Source organism: Pipistrellus hanaki (assembly GCF_964339955.1).
Source record: "Pipistrellus hanaki genome assembly, chromosome: 1".
Taxonomy (NCBI): domain Eukaryota; kingdom Metazoa; phylum Chordata; class Mammalia; order Chiroptera; family Vespertilionidae; genus Pipistrellus; species Pipistrellus hanaki.
In genome coordinates, this window is record NC_140503.1 from 81,160,749 (window position 1) to 81,187,523 (window position 26,775).

The 26,775-nt window shown below is 37.4% G+C and overlaps 1 protein-coding gene and 1 long non-coding RNA gene across 20 annotated transcripts in view; one reads left to right on the top strand and one right to left on the bottom strand.

The window, feature by feature from the left end:
- The window catches only part of LOC311618090, a 474,169-nt gene extending 471,745 nt beyond the window's left edge, over nt 1-2,424 (bottom strand). For all 3 annotated transcript variants that reach the window (XR_014794225.1, XR_014794227.1, XR_014794228.1), the window contains exon 1: nt 2,398-2,424. This is a non-coding gene — a long non-coding RNA (uncharacterized lncRNA). The remainder of the gene's footprint in view (nt 1-2,397) is intronic.
- NPAS3 (neuronal PAS domain protein 3) overlaps nt 1-26,775 on the top strand; it is an 865,565-nt gene that overhangs the window by 217,793 nt on the left and 620,997 nt on the right. The gene's annotated exons all lie outside the window — the stretch shown is intronic.

A 26,775-nucleotide genomic window follows, 5' to 3' on the forward strand; every position in this document is an offset into this window, starting at 1 on the left:
ACCTTAATATCATTGTCTATAAAATCCTATATTATAAAATCCTAATATGCTTATTCTAAGTGGCTGGTTGCGTTCAACCAACACGTAATATGCTAATTATATGCTAAGGTTGCTCAACCACTTAGGGGTAGAGAGTTGACTGGTTGACCAGTTGCTATGACATGCAATGACCGCCAGGGGGTAGGTGGAGGTTAGCTTGCTGCTGGGGTCCAGCTGATCAGGACTGAGTGAGAAGGGCTGGGCATGCCCTAGAGCTCTTCCATACTCCCTCCCCTGTTAGCCAACCTCCTGAATCCCTACCTAGCCCCTATTTATTTTTTAAATGGTTGTAATATTTCAAAACTGGGTTAATAAACCCAGAAATAATTTTATATTCCAACTAGAGGTGCATGAATTCATGCACCGGTGGGATCCCTCGGCCTGGTCTGCACCCTCTTGCTATCTGGGACCACTCAGGGGATTTGGAGAGCTGGTTTCAACCTGATCCTGCAGACCAGGCCAAGGGACCCCACTGGTGCATGAATTCATGCACCTCTAGTTGGAATATAAAATTATTTCTGGGTTTATTAACCCAGTTTTGAGATATTACAACCATTTAAAAAATAAATAAGGGATAAAAAATTGTAACTATTTATTATTTGTTCAGATTTAGTGAAAACTCTGAATTAATATCTTAAATGTGAACCAAAGAAAAGTCTGTGTCTTTGTCTATCTCTCAAGTGTAGACTCTATTATTTTTAAACTGGAGGCCCAGTGCATGAAATTTGTGCATGGAAGGGGGTCCCTCAGCCTGGCCAGCACCCTCTCCGATCTGAGACCCATTGGGAGATGTCTGACTTCCAGTTTAGGCCCAATCCCTGCAAGATAGAACCTAAAACGGCAGTTGGACATCCCTCTGGCAATCTGGGACTGCTGGCTCCTAATCGCTCACCTGCCTGCCAGTCTGATCCCCTTAACTGCTCTCCCCTGCCAGCCTAATTGCCTCTATCCACCTCTACCTCAGCCCCACCATCTATGGCTTTGTCTGGAAGGACACCCAGAATGTCATCCAGAAGATGTCTGGTCTAATTAGCATATTACCCTTTTATTAGTATAGATGTTATGATTATTTTTCTAAATTTTTGTGTCTAAAAAAGTCACATTACTTTAGGAACTTCTTAAAGTCTACCTTCCACAATAACTTCTCCCCATGCTTTTTGGTTTTGTCTTTGAATTTCTACCATGTGGTCATTGGTGCCCTTTGAGGGAATTCCCCCCACTTTCTTGAATTAATTATATTTAGTACACTCACTCTCCTGAGAAATCTTTAATGTAGTGCATATTGAAGGAGTATGTTCCTGAGCATATTTTGGAAAATATCTGTATTCAATATTTACTAATATTCTTTCAACTTTGCTTTATCAAACCTTCACTTTTTTCCTTCAAGTTCCAGACATAATTTGTTTACAGTTGTAAATACCTCAATGTGCACCTCTCACTGATGAGGGCATTTTTATTTGCATAGCCCCAGATAATAATGATGCTTGGAATTAACAATACTGTTTAATCTTCTGATCATTAAAATTTGTAATAAAGAGGCTAAGTATGATTCATTAAAAATTATGATGGATTTGACGTGCATAAACACACGTTTCTGGATCTGGTTTTTATTTCCTTTTAGATACTTCTTAGGCTTCTGACTTGACTATCCTCTGGCTAGAATTTAACTCTTTCTAAAGATAGCAATTAAACATTATTTTCTTATTTAAAAGATAATCATAATGGCTCAAGGGGAATGGCTTTGGTATTGCTGACTTAGAAAGCTGCTTGATGGAGCCTGGCTTTATTGGTCCTTGTGCTGGAAGATGGTATTAAATCCATACATGTGTCAGAAACATTAGTTTTCAAAAGTTGGCTCTGATATTATTTCTTCCCAGGTATCATCAGAAGTTGATTCTGTCTTTACAAAATACTAGTGGAATTGAGTTTTGGATAGACTTTGGACACCCTTCCATCACTCAGCAGGCTGTTTCTTTTTTCTTTTAAATATATTTTTATTGATTTTTTTTACAGAGAGGAAGAGAGAGTGATAGAGAGTTAGAAATATCGATGAGAGAGAGTCATCAATCAGCTGCCTCTTGCACACCCCGTACTGGGAATGTGCCCGCAACCAAGGTACATGCCCTTGACCAGAATCTAACCCGGGACCCGTCAGTCCCCAAGCTGACTCTCTATCCATTGAGCTGAACCGGTTTTGGCATCAGCAGGCTGTTTCTTAAACTCTGCACCCAACATTGGAAATCTAGAAAAATACACATCCTTGAAGTAATTTCAGTTGACAGAGAAAGAGGAAGTGCCATTGACACCTCTTAACCATAAAAAACCAACTCACCAATTACTTTCACTTAAAAAAAAAACAAAAAAAACTAAAAAAAAACAAAAAACAACAACAACCCATGCATTATCAGTTTGGCTTGAAATTCTCTGCACTCCTCATTCATTATTTAATCTTATTTTACTTTGTTCAGACAAGCTAGCTGCCCTATTGTGAAGCTTCATACAGCCAATTACCTCAAGGTGTTTAGTTTATTTATTATTTAAGGCATAAATCTTATACAGGTTGTCCATCGCCAACCCTCTGAGTAGATGTAGTAAATGCCTTTCATCCCATGGCCTCAGTCAGGGCCCATAGACCTACCTGCTGAGCTTGGCAGGCCAGGCAAGGCCCTGGAACATGTAAGATACCAGAAGTAATTGCACTTTACTTGCTGTTTAAAGGAGCATTGGAAAGGGGTGCTCATAGTAGCAAAATCTGCATTGAAATTCAAATGACTAGAATCTTGAATTTTAAATGCAGGATTGCTTTCTAGAGACATCAACTATTGTTATATTCTGGATTATAGTTCTGTTGTCTTGGGACATTTTAACCCTCATTATAGGCTGTGCATTACATTCCAAAATTTGTTTAAAGTAGACCACAGTGACATTCTGCTTATGGACATTGATAAGGAAGTATGGTCTTTCAGATTTGTGGTCTGTGCCCTTGAACCCATTTTCATTTCCTGGCTTGCTTTCAGTTCCTTGTTGTGATAACCAACAAGGGCCAGTAGGAATGACTTGGAAAAAGGCTAGCTTAAGTAATGTGCTGATTCTACTGATGGGTTTATATGCCATTAAGAGTCTCCATCCTAGACCAAAGGTGCCAGGTATTTAATTGGGGACTGGTACTAATTTCAGAACTAATACTGAGCTGTTCCACATCAATGCTTTCAGCAGGTGGCTTGAACTGACAGTATAAAGAAAAAAGTGAGAGAAAATTACCATTGTACTTTAGAATTTCTCTGATTGAATTGACTGATTATACTGTCACAGGAGCACAGGGAAGCTGGCAGGGTTATGAGGAGTGAAGAAATGACAAACTTCTTTTAGAGAAAGCTTGTCTGTTGGTTTTTGAACAGCCAGATATTTCAAAATGATAACAAGGTTTGATGTGAGGTTTAAATTCAGTACATGTAAAAATCCGTGTGTTCTCTGATTTGTGGGTTTTTTAAAGTTTGTATATTGTATAAGGAGAGACAGTGATTTTTCTTATCATTTTCTCTGATAATACAAAATATTAAAACACTCTGTTCAAATTCTATCAGTAAATGTCAAATGACTTTTTATATTTGTAAAATAGTTTTATAAAGATTTCAATTTTGTTAAGAAGTTTTACTTATTGAAAAATGGAGTAGAAAATTTATTGAGTGACTCAGATGAAAACTGGTTTATGTAATCAATCTTGCATTGTGTTCTTAAATAGATCTGTTTAAGAAGAAATTCTGTCAGTCATGCATATTATCCTTGGTTGTCTTTTGTCTCCTAAATTCATATTTGTTTATTATAAAAGTAGAGGCCCGGTGCATAAAAATTCATGCACTGGATGGGAGGGGTGTCCATCAGCCTGGCCTGCCCCCTCTCAGAGTCCTAGAGCCCTCAGGGGTGGGAGGCGACCAGTGATCAGGGGAAGGTGATGCCCCCATCACACCTCTTCTGCTGCCACTGCTGGCAGCACAAGCTTCGGCCATTAACTGCACCTCGGGGGCCCTGGGTGACTGGGCAGCCATCATCTGAGGCTTACTTGTGCCTCGGGCTGGCCCTAGGCGGCTGGGGGGCTGAGGGAACTGGAGGACTCCAGTGGCTTGCCACGCCAGAGGGGCTGAGGGAACTGTGCACCGCCATCTTGTGGCTGTGGGTGCTGCCATCATTGAGGGCATGGTAGTCAATTAGCACATTCCCTCCTTATTGATTGTGGGCACCACAATCTTTGTGATGGTGTGAGGGTCAATTAGCATATTCTCTCTTTATTAGATATGATGATATATTGTTTAAATATTTTAAAATATTTTTTAACTGGATAATTAAAAAAAAAATAGAGATACAGTATCCTGGGTGCTACTAGGCATTTTTTTTTTTTTTTTATTGAATACTTAGCACATATCAGGTACTTTACTAAGTGCTTCATGGTGGCTCACTTAATTTTCACAGTAATGACATAAGGTGATTTTCCTTTGCACCCCCATTTTACTGATGAGTAAATCACTGAAGAGAGAGGCTGTGTACCTTGCTGAATGCCCAGCGTTAGTGAGAGGCAGGAATGGGGTCCAGCCTCTCAGAGCCTCAGGCCCATTCTCCCGTACAGCACAGGCCAGGGAAACTGGCTCTGGTGGATTTTTTTTTTCTCCTGTCAGTGTGCTAACTGCCTTCTGTACTGACAAGAGGGAATTAATACAATAATTTCCACTTTCATGGTTATCCCATTATGAATTTAATAGAACTTTTGATATAGAGTCATGAGAATTCTTAAGGGAATGGTTTAAAATGTGGAAAAAAATGTATTGAAGTGTTCTATAAAAGGTATAAGAGAGACAATTTAGCAGAGTGTAAGTTAGGTTTGGGGCAGGAAAAAAAAATCAATCAGGATAAATGGGTCAGCATTCATCATTTGTTCAACAAATACTTATTATACTAGGTGCCAAGCACTGGGCTCGGCCTGTCGGAAAGCACGGGGTGATTTATTTTTGTTGGGTTGACTCCCCGGTGGGATTATTCACAAACAACTGTTGGATGTAAATGGGGAGCCTGAATTGCAGAAGAGAAGGGTTAGAGTCTTTCTGGCTGGACTATGGAGCAGGAGTTTTGTTTCATTGCATAATAGAGTAGGCTATCCTCATATTCTCATTATTCTGATGCAGCCCAACAAACCAGCAGGAAGCTGCATTCCATGGGATTTCTATGGGGACTACAGAGAATCCGTTCCAATGCTTACAGAGCAGCCACTTGTAGCTTAAAGTAGCTTCGGGGCTAATGTGAGGCGCTGTGCAGTTCCACTTGCTACTGAACTGTAAAACTGAGAGCATGTGCAGTGTAAATAAAACAATGCCGGAGAACCATCCCTGATCTGGAGGCCTTCCCAGAGTATTGGCTGACAATCTGTTATTGTTGAATGAGGGAAACAGGCAGAGAATTTGAAACATTATGCCATGCTGAAAATGTGAATACTTGATTTGTCACTTGCTTTAAAACTTGCTCTCTCTAATCCTCCCCTCCACCCATAGGAAAGAAAATAAAATGCTCTTACTTTCCCCCCAACTTCTCATTCCCCTAGGATAAAAAGTAACTGGCAAGCAGAGTCACATTTTCAGTAACAAACTTACTCAGCCTAGGCTTATAGAGGGTAAAGGAACTCATATTTTGGAATATATATATATATATATATATATATAATTTCTGTATTCTATCTATACCCTGCAAGTACCTGATTTTCAGCTCTACACAGTATGGTTTGCAGTGCATTATTTTGATAGTAGAAGAATTGTACCATCTTCTTTGGCCACATGACGTGTTTGGTGGTTGATTGCCGTGCTGCCATACTCTGTGCTGCCATGCAAAGCTGCCATGCAAAGCTGCCATGCCGTGCTGCCATGCAAAGCCCACTTCCCAGGCCTAGTACCTGTGAATCCGGACCCAAGTGCTCATCCTTCACTGTAGCACAGACCAGGAAATGGACACACACACAAGGCCCCGTTGTCTTTCTGTTTAATGGGTAATCAGGGACCCATAGTTTTATTCTGCCCTGGCTTCTACAAATCACGTCGCTGGTCCTGCTTGTTCCACGGGCCCCTTCCTCTCCTCTGCCCCCCAGCACCAGAGGTTGCATTCTTCAAGGACCAGCTCAAGTGCTGCCTATCCGTGAAACCTTTGCCTTCGTAGACATGAGTATCTCTTCCCTCGTGTGCATCTCAGTCACAGCCTGTGTTTCACCCTGCCTTGAACTCAGTGTGCACATCTCCCTCTCACAGGATGTGTGGGCTCTCGGAGTGGAGGGCAGGCACCTCCAGGAATCTTTGTATTCTTCTGCCTCCATATCCCAGCCCAGTGGCTTTCAGGGCTCCATGAATGCTTGTTAAATTGAAGTGAATTAAATAATGTGCCCTTTTATCTGAAAGAGTAAAGAAATTTACATTTAATATAAGGCTTTTTGATAGACATATTGCCTTCATTTCAGTTCTCTTCTAATGCAGAATTACGGTGCTGGCTTCTATGGAATGGCTAATGTGATGAGATGGTACACATTTGATTCTGCCCCACTTATAAATTTAGGGTGGAGAAAATATAAATGAAATCATCTCACTAATTTTGAGACATTTAAAGAGTATGAAAATTGAGCGTAGGAGGAAAAGGTTAACTAAGGTTAAAGCAAATGCTTTTCATTTAGCTTCGTATATCGCTAAGTGGAGATTTAGAGGAACTGCTCTTTTCTCACCAAATTTCTCTGTACTGCTCCTGGATTTCCTTTTAGCATAATTTAAGTAAGATGTTGTAATGGGTTTAAGTCATTTTAATTTTGCATATTTCTCAAGGGCTATTTTCATACAAGGGGATATTTCATAATATGGTTCCTAGAACCTCTTAGAAGAACAGATTGGACAATGCTTGTTGTCTAAGCAGGAGGCAGAAACCTAGCAATTTATTCACCTTTAGAGGCATTGGGGGTTTGTTTAATAGTTACAAAAGAGAACGCGGTTGGCTCTGCGGCAGACATTTTGAGCAGAGGAGCCATGACCACCTGCAGAGGTTCTGTAAACTCTCTCAGAGTGTAGGCAAATGTGTTCTGGGAACATTCACATCTTCCCTGGAGAGAAGGCTCCCCAGGCTTTTCCTCGGGGCTCACGAAGAGTGAAGAGCCAATGAGTTAGCAGAAATAAGAAATGGAATGAACATACACACATATTATGAAGCTAATTTAAAAGTCAGTCTATTGAAGACCAATTCCTGCTGAACATTGATTTACACTATTAAAATTTGAAACCTCTGGGCTGTAAAATGTTGGATCCATTGAATACTACACAATTATTTTTTCCCCCCTGAAAATAAAAGAGGCTACTAATATTCTAAGTATGGATTTGTGTATTTATGTACAGATTGGAGAGTAAGTCCTGAAATTACTGTTTTTATGTCCATTTTTGAGTAATGTGACATTCAGAAGCAGAGGAACTAGGCAAAACACAATTCCTTCATCATGCCACATGGTAATAAAACAGAATAGCTAACTGCTGCATTTAGAGGAAAAATACAACAGCTACCCAGAGTTATTCTTGAATATGAGAAGTATAAGGCAATGTTTGTGGTGTATATGTACAGGGAATAATATGCCTTACAATAATGAAAATCCTTGCCTATAAATGAGTGAAACAGCTCAGGGAAGAGGCCACATTCTGGGCGGCACGGTTGGTCTAAGCTGCTCACACAGCCTGACTTTCTTGTGTGTCATTTGGAGGTAGGCTGGAGTTTGGTGACAATCTTGCATAGATTTCTGTAGTTTATTTTTTCATTTGGCATCTGATTCCTTATGTGTTTCCTTGCTCATTGGCTCACTGGGCCCTTCGAACACATTTAGGATCAGCACAGCCCTGGAGGAGCCCAAGATTGCTTATAGAAACACAAATTGGATCATTTGGGACCCATATGGTATCACAGGTGAACAAGACTGGCCACAAGGAAAATAAGATACCAGGCATCTGACCCCGGATACTCTCAAATGGAACAACTAAACAAAGACTCTGAGAAGCACGTTCTTTCAAAGATATGGACCTCACTTTTAGGAAAGATTTTGAGCTTATTCTTAGAGTCATTTCCAAGTCAGAACCCCAAGTTCCCTTAAGATCTTGCAGCCTCACAGGATCTATCTCAAGCTTCCTGTTCCTCATTCTCTGTCCTGTTTGTGTAGTTGACTAAGAGTTCCCTGATGGGACTCAGCCAGCACAGAGGATGCTTCCATGGCATTTGCCTTCACTGGCTGGTCCATTCCTGTAGGTCTCTGCTGCTTCCATTTCCCCACTCCATGGTCAAACCTACTTCCCCTTTTCTTCCTGCCATCCATCTTTTCCTTCCTCCTGCACCCTCCCAATCATGGTAATTTTTAACTCTTTTTTAAAAAATATATATTTTATTGATTTTTTTACAGAGAGGAGGGAAGAGGGATAGAGAGTGAGAAACATTGATCAGCCACCTCCTGCACACCTCCCATTGGGGATGTGCCCACATCCAAGCTACATGTCTTTGACCAGAATCGAACCTGGAACCCTTCAGTCCACATGCCCATGCTCTATCCACTGAGCCAAACCGGTTAGGGTGGTAATATTTTAACTCTTAGTCTTCAGATCTAAGGAAGCAAATATTGGGTCTTCCTCAAAGAGGGTTAAGATAAATGATTATATATATATATATATATATATATATATATATATATATATATATATTCATGTTTTCAGAAAAGCAAAGTAATACTTAAAATGCATAGTTGAAAACTTTAAAACTTTATGAGAACATTTGGGGAGTTTTGTAGCCCTCTGGTGGAGTGTCAAGAGAATCCATAATGAAAATATTTTATTATATTGATTTTAATTATTTTCAATATGACTCTATAATGCTCTTAGAAAAATCAACACTTTTTATTTGATTTTGGCAGCCATTTTGTTTACAGATTTGTAGTTGAGTATATCAACATTTATTTTTAATACTTATATTTTTTTCACCATTATAGACAACTGTTTTATTCCAAATTCAGAGATTGGATAAATTTTTTAAAAATGTTTGTTTTCTTAGTATTTTATAATGTGATTAATCACAGAAATGTAAAATTAGGGGGCAAGTAAGACATTTGTGTGCTGTGAATACAAAAAGGCTGCCAGGTTGTTAGGGAGCTATTTTGCATCTATGTTATGTAAATGAGCAAGTTAGAAGCTTTCATATGAAAGCAGTTTGGCATTGAGGAGAGAGCACTGAATTGAGGATAGACCTGAGCTTTAGTCTCAGTTGTGTTGCCTGTAGACACGTGATTCTGGAGGGGTCACAGCCCTTACCAGAAAGGTGAAGTGTAGCATCAGGCATGCTGCTAATGCGTCTTACAATTCTGTGGTTTGGGAATTTTTGACATCATCACGAATACCATACCGGAAAGTCATGCTATGTCAAATCTTTGGGTGGGAGGTGCATATTTATGTAATTCTAAAAACAGTATTAGATAAATTTATAAAAAGCAAAGCCTACTAGCATCCTGAGAGTAAGTTGATGGTGGAAGTGATTTCAGTTTTGTATTCGGAGTCTAACATAACATCTACATAGCAGACATTGAAAAACTGTTGATTGAATAATAAGCAACTTCTAAGGTCTCAGTCAAAGGTTAAAAATTACATCCAGGATAGATTTTTTTTAAATGGAATTCATTTTGTTTCCAGAATTGTCTGCAAATAATTTTATTTATAACCTACAAATACTTTTGTTAGCATAGATTATTTGCCTGGAAAGCTTTGGCTTAAGGTTAAGGTCATATGTGATTACTTCATTTTAAGAAAAAGATCCTATTATTAGTCATGTAATTTTAGTAAGTGAAATAGTGTATTTTCCTAGTAAATAAATAGCGTATTTTTCTAATAAATAAAATCAAGGAAAAATTAATAGGTTATACCTTTGGTGTTTTTAATAATTTCACATATGTATGAGACCACTTAAAATATTTCAGACATCTTTGGACTTGGAAATTAATAAGTTGCATTTTACTTTTTTTCTCTTGAAATTATTCCACAACTAGGTTGTAGCAAGTAAAGTTTCATCATCTCATCATCATCATCATCTAGTAAGTTTCATGTGCCAAGTTATGAACTCCCAGACATTATACTAAAAAGTGCAGTAATGCCACTATAATATTAATGATGAATTGCATACCTTTTAAGGATTTAAAAATGATCATAGCCTTAAAGCCAAAAAGAGCTGGAAATATTAATGGTATAGAAATTGTTCTATGTGGATCTGAATTATGTATAGCAGAGACAGATAGAAAGAGATAGATGGCATAATAAATCAAAGTTCACATGGTGCATTGTTTATTTTAAAAAAAACTACACAAACTTTCTATTTATGCAGCATGTCAGCTATTTGAAAAAAAGAGATGAATAGTTTCAGATTGAGATTTATTTCAAAAATGAATATTTAGCATCTAATAGTGTCATACTGAATGTAGGAAAATAATTACAGTGTATGTTTTATCCTGAAGAATTCTAGGAAAGCATCGACTTTTTATTCTTAGAATGTGCTTGTATTCTTTGATCAATTTGCATCCTTTGCATCTTTTTTATTTATAATAGGTGTTTTAATCTTCTTTTAAAAATTTGTAGCAGTAATATTTAGAAGTGAGTATAAGACTATATGAAGGCAGTAATTAATAGGAAATGTTTCTTCTTGGTAAATTTGTTTTATTAAAACTCTGCAGGTTGGGGCAAAAGTAGGTTTACAGATGTGCATATAGAAAATAATACAATAATTAATAACTAACAACATAAGAATAAACTTTGTGTTTCACATACTCACAACTGTAAACCTGCTTTTGCTCCACCCTGTATGACTGTAGAGCATTACAAAACATAAGGTTATGTTAAGTGATGAATTTACAGAAATTACTTGCTGAATCCACTGGTGACCCGAAAGAAGATTTGATGGACTTTTGTACATTTTAAGATTCTAAACAACTCTCTATGTGGGGGGGATTTAACAGGTTTGTTTATATTTTTGTAAACATGGTTTATTATAGAAATGCTGTGTAGTGCTCTTCTTAGGAGTTTATAACTAGTAGACTTAATTAACACTTCTCTAAATAGCCCATGATATTTCTGCCCTGATTTTGGCCAGTGGCTTTGCGTTTCCTTTGCCATTTAGGTGCAGATGCTCTAAGGCACATGTGTCAAACACAAGGCCCGCGGGCCAAATCCAGCCCGCCAGGCCTTGCAATGTGGCCCGCACCGCGCTGTCATCACTGCACTCCGCTGTCAGTTTATGACATTGTCAGTTTATGACTGTTCAGTAAACCATTCGGCCCGCGATTTAGGCTGGATTTTAGATTTTGGCCCCTTCTCTGATTGAGTTCGACACCCCTACTCTAAGGCATCGACATGTCTGTCTATTCTGCTTCTTAACCATGAGAACCACAGGGTGCCTGTAATACTTGGTTGGAATTCTAATGGAGAACTTGAAAAACTACAGTGTCTCACATTACAGGCAAAAGAGCCCTGTTATGGTTATCACTGTGATTATTTACCTAGAAGATAAAAGGCATATGCACCAAATAACTTATTTCTGGAATGATTTTGAAATTGGTATCATAGATCATTCATATATACATGTATTCATTCAATGGCATTTATTGCAAGGTGAGCTAGGAAAACATAAATGTTCTTGTCTTTCATCTTCCGTTTTCCCATGTGAGGCTAGTTATTCCTCTGTTTCTGTGGATGTTCTGACATGGCACTAACTATCCTATCTAGTCAGCTCATCAAGGTGTTTGTTGTTCTCCCTGTCTAGGAATCTATTGATCTCACGTGGGATCTTTGTAGCTAAATCAGAGGCTGGATGGAGGTTATGGAAGGCAGTGGAAAATGATTAAAGCTTTAAGAAAAGAGTGAAAGCAAGGAAGAATGTTCAAAATGGAGTGGAGACAAAGAAGGGCTTAGCGAGACAGATGGGCAGACCCTTTGGAAGGATGACCAGCTAGCAGGGGTGGTAGGATTTGAGGTTGGGTCAGAGTTCCATGGAGAGGAGATGGAAGGGGAGCGAAGAAAGCATCCTCAGCACCACCATTAAGCAGCCTCACAGGAGCTGTTGATCTCTTCACTGGCCATTTCATGTGACTCCGTAGATTGATGTGGAAAAGGAAACAAGACATATTTGGAGAAAAGAATATGGTTTTGGCAGATATTTTAGTGGTGCAGATATGTTCTAAGATCATTAAAGTATTCTCTTATATTTATGCAAATTGTTTAAATCTGGGATAAAGATAAAACTATAATTGAGCATATATAGTGAAGAACCATTGAGTGGCACAATTTAAATGTAGATAGGAAAGGGAAATGCTTGTATATTATCGCACTGCCAAAAAATACATTTCTAACAAAATTCTTATTGTGCTTTTATAGAATTTGAGGGGTTTTCATCAGGTGAGACACTTATTACTTAAAGTTTTAAAGCTTATAGACTTGCTGTTCTGTCTATTCCTGAAAATAATTTCATTAAGAAATCTTGTCTGTACAAAAACTAGTCTCTCTCTCCTTTCCCCCCTACCCCCCTGTCCGACCAAATGAAAACTAAAATTTGATTGTACAGAGATGTTTTCCCTTTAGGAACTACCAATATGCCTACTTGTATCAGTGGGAAACAAAATAAATGGAAGAGATGTTTAAAGATGTTTAAATGTTTTTTATTCATGGTGTTAAAAATGGTTAGAGGAAGAATTCACATTTTTCTGTAACACAATGTAACAAGCAATTAACTTTCTGGCACAGTGATAAATCTGCTTCTCTAAGAGGTGTTTTGTGTTTTAATAAGTGGACATACATGCTTGTGTATTCATTTTTATTGAATAGTTGAGTTTAAAAAGTGAATTTAATTCATAAGATATTGCCTTGGGCTTATTGAGATTTTACATAAAATATCCAAATGGGATGTCATCACATTCAACAATGTATTATTTTAAAAATATAATTAGCAATAAACCATCCTAGAATGTCCCAGTATTTGTGAAGTGTTATCATCTTTGATCTATTCAGTCTCCAAATAAATGTGGAAACAGAAATTCTTTGGTGATGCTGAATTAGTAATAATGGAGTATAGTTTTAAAAACAACAATAGCATAATCAAAGTCTAGTTACCCATAGATAGCACTTAAACAAAATTATTGCTATCCTGTGTTCATTTATTCGTGAATGTGCTCATTTTTTCATTCATTTAATTTTATTACTTACCCAAATTTTAGAGGGAATAAATATAGGTTTTGACATTATCCATGTAGAAACTGACTAACATGGTTGTGATTTATATACTCTTTGTGAAGACATATGACCTGGATAGAAAATTATTCCAAACAAAATAAAATTTTAGCTGCAAAAATTTTTAAAAATTATAGCAAAATATATATAACAAAATCTTCAATTTCAACCATTTTTTAAATGTGCAATTCAGTGCCAATAATTACTTTGACAGCATTGTACAACCATCAACATTCCCAAAACTTTGTCACGGTCCCAAACAAAAATTCTGTACCTATAAAGCATTTATTCCCCACCTCCCCCATTTAGTTACCTCCTGGTAACCTCTATTTTCTGTCTCTATGAATTTGCCTGATCTAGATATTTTATATAATGAAACTATACAAAAAATATATATTTTCTTTTGTGTCTTGCTTATTGCACTTAGTACCATAATTTTAGAGTTCGTATTATCAAAACTTCATTGTGGTTTATGGTTAATATTTCAGTAAATGTATATCCCACTTTTTGTTTATAAGTTGATGTACTCTTGCGGCTATTTCCATGTTTAGGCTGTTGTGAATAATGTTGCAATGAACATTGGCATACAAATGTCTGTTTGAGTTCTTGTTTTCAGTTCTTTGGGTGTATACCTCAGAATGGAATTGTCAGATTGTAAGACAATTCTAAGTTTTTTTGGGAGCCACCACACTGTTTTCCACAGCAGCTATGTCATTTTACATTTCCCCCAGAATGTATTAGGTTTATAATTTCTCCAGATTCCCACCAATACTTACTTTCTCTATTTTTTATGATAGCTCTTTTCTTTTAGTGGTGTGAAATAACAACACCTTATTGTGGTTTGAATTTGTGCTTCCTAATAATTTATGATCTTGAGCATCTTTTCATGGGCTTATTGGCATTTGGGTATCTTCCTTATAAAAATATCTTGTCAATATTTTTTTTTTGCCTATTTTTAATTGGATTATTTTTTTGTTGAATTTTAATTCTTTATATATTCTGCATATTAAATCCATATCACATAAATGACTCTCCATTCTGTAGCTTATTATTTTTACTTTCATGATAATGACCTATAATTCACAAATGCCTTCCTTTCTGCAGAAGCACAATGCATCTATTTTTTTTCTTTTATTGTTCATACTTTTGATATCATATATAAGAAGCCATTGCTAAGTCCAAGGTCATAAATATTTTTCCTATGCTTTCATCTGTCACTTTTATAGTTTTAGCTTTTATATTTAGATTGTTGATCCATTTTTAGTTCATTTTTGCATATAGTGTGATGACAGAAATACAACTTCATTCTTTTGCATGTGGAAATTCATTTGTCCCAATACTATTTGTTGAAGACACCATTCTCTCTCCTTCCCCATTGAATGGACTTGGCACCCTTACAAAAATCAATTGGCCACAGCTATAGGGGTGTATTTCCAAACTCTCAATTTTATTCCATTTGTCTACATGACTATTATTATGCAAGTACGACACTGTTTTGATTACAGTAGCATTATTGTAGGTTGTAAAATCAGGAAGTGTGTTTACTCCAACTTTGTTCTTTTTTTCAAAACTGTTTTGACTATTTGAGACCCGTTGAAATTACATATGAATTTCAGAATTCTTTTTTCCATTTCTCTAAAATAGGCTGTTGAAATTGTGGCAGAGATTGTGTTGAACTGTAGATTGCTTTTGCAGTATTGACATCTTAGCAATATTAAATCTTCTAATCTATGAAAATGCTTTCTTTTTACCCATTTGTCTGCTTATCTATCTACAGACTATTTTTTAGAACAGTTTTTAGGTTCCCAGAAATATTGAGCAGAAGGTACAGAGATTTCCCATTTATTCCACTTCCACATCCATTCATTTTTAAAACAGAATTTAAAGTATTACTTAATTTCTTCCAGGAGTGTTTTATGTTTAAGTATTTAATCTCCTTGGTTAAATTTATTCCTAGGTATTTTATTATTTTAGATTCCAGTATAAATGGAATTGCTTTTAAAAAATCCTAACCCAAGTATATCTTCTTGTTGATTTTATGGAATGGGAGGGGGGAGAGGGGGAGAGAGGGAGAAAGAGAAAGTGTGTGTGTGTGTGGGGGAGAGAGAGAGAGAGAGAGAGAGAGAGAGAGAGAGAGAGAGAGAGAGAGAGAGAGAGAGAGAGAGAGACACATTGGTATTAGAGAGAGAAACAGATTGGTTGCCTCCTGTGTACACCCAGAACAGGGATTAAACCCACAACCCTTTGGTGTTCAGGATGATGCTCCAACCAACTGAGAACACCAGCCAGGGCTGGAAATGCTCTTTAATTTCATTTTTTCATTCATTTAATTTATTATAGAAACACAACTGTTCTATAGAAACACAACTGATTTTGTAACCTGCAACTTTATTGAATTAATTTATTATCTCTGTTAACTTTCTAGTGAGTTCCTTGAAAGTTTTTATTTATAGGAACGTGTCATCTGTGAGCAGAGATAGTTTTACTACTTCCTTGCGCATTTTATGCCTTTTATTTCTTTTTCTTTTGTAATGGCTCTGTCACGTAATTCCGGCACCATTTTGAATAAGCAGTTGTGAAAGTAAGCATTCTCGTCTTGTTCCTGGTTTTAGGCAGTAATAAGCTTTCAGTCTTTCTCCAGAAAGTGCAATGTTAGCTATTGGTTTTTGTAAATGCCCTTATTCATGTTGAGGAAGATTCCCTTTCTTGCTAGTGCTTTTATCATGTAAGGATGTTACATTTTATCAAATATCTTTTATACATCAATTAACAATATCATGTGTGCCCCATTTGTTTACTTAATGTGTACTGTATTGGTGAATCCTAGTTCAGAACTCTCAGAACTCAGTCATATTGCATTCACAGGATAAATCCCACTTGGTCATGGTGCATAATCTTTTTAATACACTGTTGCATTTGGTTTGTTTGTATTGTGTTGAGTATCAGCTATATAAATTTTGCTCATTGTCAGAATACCATTCAGGATTTTCTTGGATGCCTTCTTTGTCAAGGCATTTCTAACAGAGAAATGAATGACAGATTCTTTGAGTCATACTTATCTGAGTGGATCCAATTAAATTTTACTGAAATTTTATAACTGGCCTTTGTACATAGAGAATAAAAATATTTAACCTGCAGTGTCAGAAATGCTTATGGAGTTTCTGTTGTGTGTCAGGTGCTGGGCTGAATATCTTACTATGTTATTTCATCTAAAATGTCATAACTATTAGTATCCTCATTTTATAAATGAGGATATGGAAACTTGGAGCTAATAAGTCATAAAGCAAAGGTTATTAGTCCTTTTTAGCCATTATGTTTAGTCCTTTTACCCCCGATTGCTAACTGGATTATGCCTGACCTGAGATGTGAGTCTGTTACAACATTACTAAGATAGAACAGTATTGCCTATAACTAAATACTATATGGATCTATTTTCACATCTTTATTTTCTCTCGCTCAGAACTCAAGTACAGCACAAAACACCAACAACAGAAAGTCACAGAACTAGAGTAATTATATATATGTATTCTAATGTTATAGGTGAGTGAATGAATTGGTGGGAAAAATATTAAAGGAAATTCCAGAATGGCATGAACAAAATATTGATAAAAGCCAAATGCACATGAATCACTCTTCCTCATTTCTGAACATCTTAGGCATTTTATAGGACAGCAAGATTTCTCAGTAAAACAACGTGATTTTTCTATGTAAATGTTGCGGCATAACAGGTGTGTTGGCTAGTGATAAGATACTCTGCCAAGCAACAAATAAATAATTGCACATGAATCCCAGGAAGATGTTAGCCCCGGGGCATATTTGAATGTGATTTTTAAAGTGACATTCTGCTTTTTATTTCAGCATCAGAAATAGCTGCATACCTCTACCTTGAATGGTGAGGTTGACACTATTATTCATGGGATATATTTAATTTTTAATGTTTTAAAATGTTGTGAAATAGATAATGAGTTCACCTCCCTTTCTAGCTCCTTTACCTGGATAATTCCTTTAATTTTGTGTGTGTGTGTGTGTGTGTGTGTGTGTGTGTGTGTGTGTGTGTCATATTTCTATTAAGAAATCTTCCCTGGTTTTCTACCTGTTTTTGGCAATATCACCCTGATTTGTCATTTTCTGTGTATCTGGCGTAAGTTCCTTAGGGCAAAGAATAAGCTTTGTTTAACAGACTAACCTGGGCACTTTCTTCGATGGCCAACATTTAGGAAATGCTTATTATTTTTTAAAAATTAAGTGAATAGTGTTCTGTGTTGTATACATAGGGTTCAAACTCTTTCTATACAGTGTATCCTGACCCTAATAATTGCTATTCTTAACTTGGGAAGGTTACTGTTCTGTATCAAACTTTGCTACCCCTACCAATGATAAATGTGAATGATAAAGTAGATGATAAAGGCGTTTCATCTATCTACTCGAATGCATTAGTTTTCAGAGAAAAATGATACATACTTAGTTCCTCCACATCACTGATTATTAAAGAGGGGGGCATGATGTCAGTTAGACTGTGACACCCATCACAGAACTACCTAATCATTGGGGTCCTTCTTTCATGGCAGAGTGTATGTGCACTCCCCCCTTAACACAGCAGGGTGTGGAGCGGACCCTTCCCAGATGGAGGGTACTCTTGTCGGGGATATTTATAACTTTCAGAGAAGACCCATTGGACATGGTCCCTTTCTTACTCTGATATTAAATTATAATCACAAAAACCTCTCAAACTTAGTTTTCTCATTGCACCATTCTTGTAAAGCACCCTCCTGCACTCCACACTGGTGGCTTGGGGGTGCGGTTTTAGGTATGCTGAGCCAGCAGTCTTATAGTTTATGATGGATAAATTAATCACAAACAATTTTTATTTTAAAATAAATCGGTGTCTAAGGTAAAAGACTCACTTCAAATCTTGTACTTTTTTTTTTCTCTTTACCTACATCTCTTCTACGCTGATCTCATGTGGGTTTTGGATGACATCATTGTTTCTGAAAGGAAACAAAGCAGACAAACATATAGGCAAGATACTAAGAAATAAATATATAGAGTCAAACTTGAGAATGAGAAGGAGGCATTAGTGGCACCATTTGGGGCTTGAATTTGTGTGGGTTGTTGGAAAACACTTTATATCTATTATACTAAGGCCTACTGTGGCTCACGAACCACATATGGCTCTTTGGCCTCTTGAGTGTGGCTCGTCCACAAAATACCAAGGCCTGGGCAAGTCTATTTTGAAGAAGTGGCATTAGAAGAAGTTTAAGTTTAAAAAATGTGGCTCTCAAAAGAAATTTCAATCGCTGTACTATTGATATTTGGCTCTATTGACTAATGAGCTTGACTACCACTGTACTAAGGAAACTTACTAGAAGTCCCTTACACAATCATTGTCAATGTGAAAAGACAGGAAGAAAATAGAGGCCATGTAGGAGGTGAAAAAGTAGGCATTTTAAAAACTTACAGTTTTCTTATTGCAGAATGGGTTATTTCCTCTCAGGGGTGATATCAAAAAGGTGTATTAACAGATTGGCATCACTGCTGACTCCTCAGAACATAGGTCATTGCTGGAGTATCATCCTGGATATAAGAATGCACATATTATTAATGTGGTTACTAGACATGTTTTAGCTTTTAAGCAAAGGGCAGGGTAGGGATAAGTGAAATGTTTTCATTGAATTCAGTAGAGGTGATAGGTTGAAAATGGAGGTATCAACAGTGAGATAGAAGCTGAAGCTAGGAAGTTGTGTGTCCTCTCACCAGGTCCACAATGAAATACAGGAATGTTTTTGCATGTACCTCATATTTTGCTACCACTTTAATGTCATTTAGAGTCCCTACTATACTCCCTGGTAAAATATTCTTTGATGATACAGCCCCATTATTTGAGCTGCCACCATGTGGCATTGATATTGTTATGAATGAGTAAGATAGCATTGCAGGAGGATCTGATTCCAATTGGACAGTCGGGGAAACAAATCAGGTAAATCTGAACTCTGTACTCAAAGATGACAAAGGCATTAGTATGAGTGTGCTGCTATGTAGTGGAGTAGTTGTATAGTTGTGTATATTTATGGATGCAGAAGAAGAAGGGGTGGTAGGCAAGGGAAGGAGGTATTGACAGAGTTACGAGTATCAAAATCATCCAGAGTAAAGATTGGGCACTAAGAGGAAAACATGACATCAGATATTCAGATTGGGTAGGTTCAAAAATAGAGGACGGGGGAAAAAACGGGAAGGGAAGAGCTAAATCTTACAGAGTGAGATTGGGAAAGGAAGTCTCTCCCATGTTATCATTCACTGTTTTTTGATTCAAAGGGAAGAATTTTGCTCTGATTTCAATATTTCTGCAGTATAATTTGAAGAAATTGTAAATGTAATTTCAAATTTTATATTTTAAACATTGAGCCGTTTGGGAGTTTATGCTTAATAATGCTTTTATGTTGCTTAATTGGTAACTTGTTAACATTTTAATTTAATGTCAGTGAAGAAAAAAATCAAAATTAAATGGCTGCTATAAAATGTAGTGATTAGTGATTCAGGTGACAAAAATGAAGGCTGTTTGGGCTTACACATATCTCTGCCTGCAGGCCTTCTCCATACCAATAAGCCCTTCTGCTGTCTGCCAGCCAGCTCTTACTGTATGTAAATGGCAAGCAGACAACCTTCTAGCAGTTCTCTTCTATCTAGAACCACTGCTTCTCACCTCTTTGACATGTATGCAGACAAACTCTTCACTTCTCTCTTTGTTTCTTTGTTGTTCTACTGTGGCTACCATGTATGTGTTTAATACAAGTAATTTTGTATGTAATTTAACTATAAGAACTTTCTGAAATCTTTCTCCTTCCCCTATAAGGATATACAGAGAGCATTCAATAGGTTATCAATACATGACTAATGAGTGAAAAATCATCTAAATGAATAAATCACATTGATTCTCTTTAGAATAACAGTTGTATGTGTTAGGCTTAGGTTTCAACCTTACTGAACGTGTTGTAATTTTAGTTTTTAAAACTACATTTTATATTTTTCCTGGATGTCTTTTCTTAGTAGTAACAAGTATGTAAATGTTATGAAATTTTCAACTCTTTTCTCTAGGCTACTTTTCTGCTACCTTTATTTTTCATGCTTTTTTTTTTTTTTTTAGCTTATCAGATTCAACAATATCTCCTAGCATAATATATTTTTATGGGTAGATTAAATAAACTGAATAATTTTAATTTCCCTAAACACAAGCTAAAAATTGTCACAAAAAAACAAATACAGAAGTAAAATGCATAAGCATATAATTGTATTATTAAATAATAATTACCTCCTAGTATCAGTATAACTTTATTATTCTGATAATACTTAATTTTTCTTGCCCTTGGATTATGTTAAGGGTGTAATCATTTTGAATGTTATTTTCACTCTAGGTTCCAAACTCTTTTCTTTATACTTAACTTATGATTCTCCAAATTAGTGGGGGATTTGTTCCTGCCAGTGGTCATTTAAAATTTCTTTCTCTACTCTTTCACACCAATATGTAAACTGGCTCAAACCTTCCCACCTTTAAAACAACTTGACTTTACATGTCCCCATCTAGCTAAGCTTTTTATTCACAGACAAGTTTTTCAAAACAATATATCCTGAAAATGTCCATCTTTCTGCAAAAATCTGTCTTTTGTCCCCATGGTCTCCCATCCTTTACCTTCTGGAACATCTTCTGGCAGTGACCACTGAATTGTCAACACCCAGTGCTTCCTTCCACTTTTCATCTTGTGACTTTTGGACAACTCCCTTCTCCCAGAAAATATCTCTTCCTTTGACTCTTTTTAAAAATATATATTTTATTGATTTTTCACAGAGAGGAAGAGAGAGGGATAGAAAGTTAGAAACAGCGATGAGAGAGAAACATCTATCAGCTGCCTCTCGCACATCCCCTATTGGGGGTGTGCCCGCAACCAAGGTACATGCCCTTGACCGGAATGGAACCTGGGACCTTTCATTCCTCAGGCTGACTCTCTATCCACTGAGCCAAATCAGTTTCAGTGTCCTTTGACTCTTTAGTATTCTTCTGCTTCCCTTTAAGTTGCCTTTCTGTCACCTTTTTTCTGGTACTCTTCCTTTGTCTGTTGGTGTGCTTTAGAAATTGGCCCGTGGGCTTTTCTTGTCTCACACTGTGCTTCCTCTGAGCCAGCTCAGCTAAGCTCAAGACTTAAGTGAAAGGCTCTTCTGCTCACCTGCTCTTCCCCAGGACAACTGTTTCTTCCAAGGTGAGGCCTACATGATCTCTGGCCGGAGCTGTAGAGTGATCTAATCATTCCCTTTCTTACACTTCCCCGTTAATCCTGTAATGACACCTCTTTAATCAAGAGTGATCTCCTAAAGTGCAACATAATCATGTCTCCCACTGCTTGTGGTCCTTTAATGATTGCTCATTGTCTAAATATAAAGGTTAAACTTTCGGATGAGCCCTAAAGAATTCCATGGTCTGACCCTTACTGAGCTCTCCAGCCTCATAGTTGGTTTCCCTCCCCTGTTCCCATCTTAGGGTCTTACTCACGCACTCCATAAATTGCCATGCAACTTCTCTTTTTCTTCATCCTGCTTCTTTGGTTTCAATACATCCAACTTAATGTAAAATAAAGGTAGCAGAGAAGTAGCCTAGAGAAAATTTCATAACTCTTTAATGTGTGCTTATTTTTAATGACTTGTCTGAAGGACTATCTATTCAATGAGATTTCCTTGACCTGTTCTAAGATAGAATTGGCCATTATCTCCTTTGTACAATAGCTTAATAGGTCCCTGAACTGTGGTCTCAGTTCTCTCAAAACTTATACTGTAGTCAGGAACACAGGGAAACAAGTAATTTGAGCATTGATTAGTATTCCAGTTGGGAAGAATATAGTGCCACTGAGTTTATTAAAAGGATGCTTGACTCTGAATTCCAGAGGAAGTGATTACTGAGGAGAGATTTGGACAATGAGTTGATCTTATCTATGAAAGGGGAAGTGATGAAGACAAATGTCCATACAGGAGAGGTCCTAGAGAGTTGAGTGACAGAGGAGCTGAACAGTCTTCTCTTTCCTGGAGTACAGATTCAGGGTTTATGAGGAAGAGAACAGGAGCTGGTTCATACAAGGCCTTTAATGTTGATAGTCTGGAGCTCATGCTGAATGACCATGGGAAACCACGTATGTATGAGCAGAAGAGAGACCTGAGCAGATAACACTGAACAAGGATCTCTCTAATTGTACCAATGAGAGAAGATTGGACAGTGGCTGACAAAAGGAATTGGGTGGTTATTGCAGTCGGTCAGAAAAGAGGATAATGGCTCTGAGTAAATGGCAGCACACATAGATAGAAATTGATAGATTGTCCCTCTTATGAGAGACAAGGGGATTCTTAAGTGACTGGAAATCTGAGGAAGTTAGTGTAAGAAGAAACATAGGCTATTTTGATGTGGACAGTGGGTAGTGCCATTGAATAAGAACAAATATCACTGAGAGTCAAGATGGGAAGATGAAGACCTCAGTTTTGTTTGAGGTTCCAGTGTGACATGAAAATAGAGAAGACTAAGTAGACAGTCTGAAACCTAAAGACAATTTTAACTTATTTATCTCCTTTTACTGAACTGTAAAACTTTTTAAATTAAATTTATTGGGGTGGCCAAAACCAGATTGGCTCAATGGATAGAGTGTTGGCCTGCGTACTGAAAGGTCCCAGGTTCGATTCTGATCAAGGGCACGTACCTTGGTTGTGGGCACATCCCCAGTAGGGGGTGTGCAGGAGGCAGCTGATCTATATCTTTCTCTCTCATTGATGTTTCTAACTCTCTATCCCTCTCCCTTCTTCTCTGTAAAATAATTAATAAAATATGTTTTAAAAAATGTATTGGGGCAACACTGGTTAAAAAGTTATATAGCTTTCAGGTGCACAGTTATATAACACATCATCTGTATACTGCACTGTGGGTTCATCACCCCAAATCATGTCTCCTTTCCTCACCATTTATCTTCACTTTTCACTCTTCTATCTCCCCCACCCCTTTCAGCCTGGTAGCCTTCATACTGTTGCCTGTGTTTATGAGGGGTTTTTTTTTTATTTGTTTTGCTTAATCCCTTCACCTTTTTCACTCAGCTTCCCATCCACCTTACCCTTTGTCACCTGGACTGTATCATTTTTTTGTCATTTCTTAGTCATCCTCAAATGCCTTGTGACTGTAATATAGTTGGCTTTCAGGAACTATTTGAATGAATGAATAAATGAATGAAATGAAAATACTCTCTAGGGGTGATCTTTCTTCTCTACTCTTCTACACAAATGGATTGTTTTTAGAATTTTAGCCAATCAAAATTAGCCTGTTAGCCTTTTCAGAATTCTTATTATGAGTACTTCTAGTATATCAGAAGAACTGGAAACAGTAATACATTCAAAATATCAGAGATAAATGTAAGATCCCTTTCCTTCCTCAGAGCGTATAAACACATCTTTCCTTCCTAACCTCATGTCAGTAGCATTATCTGATATTTCTTCCCTGAGATTCAGGTTGTTTGTGTGCCTTTAACGAAGGTCTTACATTGATACTCCGGTAATATTTTGTGTTACCCGTGTTAATGTTCAGATAATGAAAAATGACTGCAGCTGCAAAGCCTAAGTAGTTCAGATTTTTTTTTGCAAGGTACACTTACCTACATAATGAGAAAATGAATCATGCTTTTCAAAGTGGATTCAATTGGATCCATATCCCCCCCCCCCATATTTATATTCAGTTTGGAGCTAAATTGGCATTATCCCTTGATATTATGAAGGAAAAGTAGTAAAAGATTCTTGTGTAAAATAATATTGCCCCCAAAATAACAAAAATGTTCTTGAATGAATGGAGAATTTCTTGAGAAGTCACAGGTGCATGCGCGCGCACACACAGGTTAGGGTCTTGTTAGATTGTGTTATAATGCTGGCCAAGGAAAATCTTTGGAAGAGAGCCACTGGGGAACAGCAGATGTTGTTTTTGGTTCCTTTGTCATTGAGAGTCAAGGTTAAGACTTGGAGCTAAATAATAGAACTGAGCCTAGGATTTTTCCTTTCAGCTAGCAATCCCCAAGGTCATGGGCTCTGTCTTCAAAAATTCTAGAGATCTGAAGTGATTAAGAATTGAACTTTCTTATGTTTATCATACACCACTAGGGGAGAAATCAAGTGAATCTGAGCACTGATGAAGAATGCTTGGGTCTCAGTCAAGGTAGCTGCAATCAGACTACAATTCAGGATGCTGGGATAGGAGAACACTGATTTCTACAAAAAGACAAGTAGATACCAAAAAAAATAAAAGTCACTCTTGATCTTTATTTCAGCTTTGCGATGCAAATTAAGCCTCTAAAAAGCATCCTTGATTGAGATGAACTATGCATGCTTTTAAGTTACATTTTGCTTAACTCTGTCTCTCCAGTATAAGTATATCCTGGTTGTGCCTATGTACATGGAGATCTGTTTGGCTGAAACTACTGAAATAGTTTTGTAAGACATCATCTTAAAGTACTGAGGGGTTTTGATGATTTTTCTATAAAGTTGTTCTGGTATCCAGCAATGAAGTGATAGAATGTAACTATTCTAAAGTAAAAGTTTTTTGGCATACACAACCTTCAGTTATAATATCTATGCTTACTCCTGTCAACTTTTCATACCCTCACCATATTTCCTTTCTGAACTTTATTCTGAATCTCAAAGTGCATATGTGACACCAAGACCCCTCTGATGCCATCGTGGTGATAGCTCAGATTCTGCAGGTCTCAAGCTGAACTCGTGATTTGTCCCTCAAGTTGGATCGGTTCCTGTGTTCCCTGTCCCAGTGCATGCCCTCACCACCACGGAGATTGCACTCGGCAGCAGCCCTGGCTAGTGCTGGCCTCTCCCTCACCTCATATTCGTCAACAAGCCCTTTTGATTTTTTTTAGTCTTTCTGGAATCTATCACCCTTTCTCCAATTCCCTTGAGATCACTCTAGTCTACTGGTTCTTAGCTAGGAGTGACTTTTTCCCCTTAAGTGGACATTTAACAATGTCTGGAGACATTTTTGGTTGTCATTACTTGGGAGTTGCTACTGGTATCCAGTGGGTAGAAACCATGGATTCTGATAAACAGTCTACAATGCACAAGAAAGCCGCCCCCCCCCCCCCAACAAAGGATTATCTAGTCCAAATGTCAGTCATGCTGAGGTTGAGAACTGCTCTAGTCCAAGCTAGCATCTTCTCACTTCTGGATTATCAGAGTAGCGTCTGATTGGTCTTCCTTCACCTAGTCCTTAAGCAGTGCAAATTCACCTCCAGCATCCTAAAATGGCGTGTCACATCAGTTAGAATAAAGAAACACTTCCCCAGGATGGTCTGGAAGGTCCTGCAGGTTCTTGCTAGTGGTCAGTTCTGCAGCATCCTTTCTGTGGCTCCCAGCTTGCTTCCTGTTCTCTAGTTGAATTGGCTTCATTCTCATCTCTGCATGTGTTTGCTCTTCCTGCCTATGGCTTTTGTACGCACTCCCCTCTGCCTGGAACACACTCCCCACCTCTGGCATGTTAATTCCTCTTGCTGCTTCTTCAGTTTGTAGTTTAAACACCACTGAATTGAGTAGTACTTTTTGAACCCTATTCTAGGTTAATATTCTAATACAAATTCCCAGAGGCCTGAACTTATTTTTCTTCAATTAAACGCTTTTATTAAAAATTTGTTATTGTTGACATAATTAGAGATGCCCCCTGTCTTCTACCCTTAACCCCCCTACACACAGCCCTCACCACCCTCCTGGGCTTTCACCACATTATTGTCTGTGTTCATGGGCTATGTCTATAGGCGTATCTGTCTTTGGTTAATCTCTACCAGTCCCCCTCATCCCTCCTCTTTGAGATCTGTTGGTCTGTTCAATATATCCATGCCTCTGGTCCTATTTATTTCATGAGTTTATTTTGTTCATTAGATTCCACATATAAATGAGAGCATGTGATACTTGTCTTTCTCTGACTCACTTATTTTGCTTAGCATAATCAACTCCAGCTACATGTATACTGTTGCAAAGGGTAAGATTTCCTTCTTTTTTTACAGCTAAGTAGTGTTCCATGTGTAAATGCACCATAGCTCTTTTATCCACTCATCTCCTAATGGGCTCTTAGGCTGTTTCCAGATCATAGCTATTGTAAATTGTGCTACTATGAACATAGGGGTGTATATATTCTTTCTGACTTGTGTTTCCGAATTCTTAGGATATATTCCCAGAAGTGGAATTGCTGGGCTTTTTTTTTTTTTTTATATATCATTTCAGTTTATTTATTTTTTAATGGGTACACTTAAAAGGATAATAGATAATCTTAAACATGTATTCTAAGCTCACTTCTAGGTGCTCTATATGTATTTTTCTTTAACCATCACGATCATATATGATGGATTCTACTTTACTAGTGTATTGTTACCTTATTTAG